Below are 2,923 nucleotides of genomic sequence, written 5' to 3'. Positions count from 1 at the left end.
CCCTTCCTCCCTCTCCCCAGCGTTCTGAACTCCCAGGTTCCTTCTTTCTTCTCTTCCCTCTTTCCGGTCTCTTTGTCTCCCCCCTCCTTTCTTCTTCCTTCACTCTCTCCCCGCACCCCCCACTCCCCGGTCTGCTCTCCCTCTCTGCGCCCCCAGCCCTCCCTCCGCCCTCGCCCCGCCCTCCCCTCCCAGCCTCTCCCCCTTCCTTCTCCGCTCTCTCGCTCTCTGTGATTTATTACTTGCCCTGCTGCTTCTGACAAACTATTTGTAGGAAAATGAGATTTGGTCCGCGCTGGATGGTTCCTCTGGGAGGCAGGCGTGGGGGTCGGGTGTCGGAGCCCCCGTGTGGCGCCCCCGCCGGAGCCCCACGGCGCTTACGGAGCTCTTTAAGATAAATGAGCAAAATTAAGAGACTCACTGGGGGAAGAAAACCCTGGCTGGCAGCGAGTGAGAGCGGATGGTACGTGGTTTCCTCCCAAAAAGGCATCCGTGTGCCCCCTCCTGGGGCCTCCCCCACCCGCCGCAGTCTCCAGGGAACTCCCTCCCCCAGGAGAAGAACTTCCAGCCCCAGGGCAGGAGCCGTTCTGTTCTCAGGAGGTGGCGCCGACAAGGTCTGAGACCTCTAGTAAGGTGCAAGCACCAGACTGGGGACCTCGGTGGGGCAACAGCTCTTGGGTGGCTTGGAAGGAACCTGACAGAAGAGAAGGGACAGAGAGCTAGGCTGGGGCGGTGGTAGATATGGGGTACAGCCCCAAGCCACTGAGGCACAAGATAATTTGCCCACACCCAGCCCCATTTGGAGCACAGTTCAAGTCCTGGTTATAGTCACCACTCCCAGGGCCAGGAGGCTGTGCTGTCTTCAGCCTCAGACTCCAGAGTGTAGAAGCCTTGCAGGCTCTGGGCAGAGGTGAGCTCTGAAGCCTGTCTTCAAAGTCAGGAATTTAGCTCCTCTGTTTTATTGGGGGGACAGAACTGGTGTGGCTGTGTGTGTGGATTCCCTGCAGTGCCGGTGGGCTAGCTCACCTGAGGTGTTAAATATTACCTGTGAGCTGAGTGCAGCGACAGGAGAGTGTCTTGGAAGCTCAGGGCTGTTTTCAGCTCCAGTGGAATGTGCAACAGAACCAGGTTTTCAAGGTCCTTTTCTTTCCTCTTAATTTTAAAAGTTTGTACTTTCAAGGCAGGTGAGAGAAGAAGCACATGGAGGAAAGCGGCCGGAGGCGCAGCTCAGTGGTAGAGCATCGGTCATCATGGAAACAGTCCTCTTTCAATCTCCAACACGAAGGGGGAAAAGAGCCTAAAAGCCACCCGTTGTTTCTACTATTGATAGTTTGATCTTTTTCTAAATTTGAAATTTGTATTAAAACTAGTATGCTGTAAACATTTGTGATCTGCTTTTAGCTACTCAACACTATTTCATGAATACCTTTTTGCTCTATTTCATATTTCCTCCTGAAACATAATTTTATTACATTTATTTATTTTGTTCTGCCTGCGTTTATGTGTGTGGACGTATGTGTGTACACTCCAGAGGCCAGTGTACAGGAGTTGATTTTCCTCTTCTACCATCTGTCCCAGGGTGGTCCGGCCTTCACCTGCTGAGGCCCCTCAATGGACCCTAAAACATAACTTTGAGTGACCCTGGTGTTTTACTTCTTCTTATGTTCTGTATATGATCATTTTATCAAGGGCCACATTCTGCTCATCCCATTACTTCTGTGGGTTCTGCTGTTCTAAAGGTGTTGATGCAACATTTGTCTAATTTTCTTATTTTTGTCACTATCGGCTCCTCCCAGCTTTCCTAAGGACAAGATGTGATACATATGAATATAGCAGTTGACAGTCTCCTGGGCCTAGTTGGAGTTCTCGGGCTGGATCGGCTCCTCTAGAATTTTACAAGTTTCCAAAGACATTCTGGTCTGTAAGCCAAGACAACCCGAGAATGTTCTAGAAGCAAGGAAGTGGGGAAGGCTGTGGTTGCTGGAGTATGAAAAGAGTATTTTAACAAAAGGGTGATTCTGAAGCTATATAAGATACTGACAAGTAAATATAGCAAGTTATAATAAGGTTGCAATGATCTCTGTTGGTGTTTTTTATACAGGATATTAATTGCAAAGTGTATTAAAATGTAAGAGTTGAAAATGGTAAGGTCAACCTAGCACTCCGGCACAGAAACAAAATGCTGATAACATATATTATAGAGGAAGGGGGAGGGCTGAGATGGAAACATATTGGAAATAAAACTGGAAAATGTGTGTGACCCTGCACAGAGGGCTAGTACTTTGACATACAAGTTCACATCTCTTCCTTGGAGAACAAGGATTTGTGACTACGGCCCATTTTCCCTATGTCTGGAACTCCTGGGTCTCAGGAATCCTGGGAACTAGCGTGAACTTTTCCATGGGTTCTTTTTTGGGTGCTGCCATCAACACTGTTATTGGAAGCAAAATAAAGTACACATACATAGGATTGAGTTCCTTCCCGAGACAGCTAATCAATTTCTTGGGATCTTTGAGAATGCTTTCCACCACTTGCTTTGAACTTCAATATTGGGTGACTGAGCAGCTCTAAGACAGAATGGTGACTGTGAGTTGGGAATGATAAGAACAAGGAGTAGGGCTGGATGAAGCCCACAGACTGCTTTCAATATCTGGAAATGACTGATTACAATAAAGTATCTCAAGCCAGTAAAATGTCAAGTGTTTTTGCTTTGGGCTGACTTATACCACTTCGAGTTAGCGTCCTTACTGTCTCAAGTGGGTTGCTCTGATGGACTTTTTCCTAGGTCTTTGACTCATTAATGAAAGAAAGATCCAATGGTTTAATAATCAGTCAGTCTGGATTTTTCTCATCATGAAGGCATTCATGGCTGGGTAACAATGGGATCTTTGATGGAATGAGCTTTGGAAGAAGGATACGGCTTTCA

At 47.6% G+C, this 2,923-nt stretch overlaps 1 long non-coding RNA gene across 1 annotated transcript; it reads left to right on the top strand.

The window, feature by feature from the left end:
• Positions 1-258: 258 nt before the first annotated feature.
• On the top strand, positions 259-2,690 carry LOC121829026 (uncharacterized). The gene is made up of 2 exons (XR_006071796.2): positions 259-460; positions 1,178-2,690. It is a non-coding gene; the product is annotated as an uncharacterized LOC121829026 (long non-coding RNA).
• The last annotated feature ends 233 nt before the right edge of the window (positions 2,691-2,923 follow it).

This window comes from Peromyscus maniculatus, chromosome 4 (genome assembly GCF_049852395.1).
Source record: "Peromyscus maniculatus bairdii isolate BWxNUB_F1_BW_parent chromosome 4, HU_Pman_BW_mat_3.1, whole genome shotgun sequence".
Classification (NCBI taxonomy): Eukaryota; Metazoa; Chordata; class Mammalia; order Rodentia; family Cricetidae; genus Peromyscus; species Peromyscus maniculatus.
Note: the sequence above shows the minus strand (reverse complement) of the source record. Positions and strands in the feature narration are given on the sequence as shown.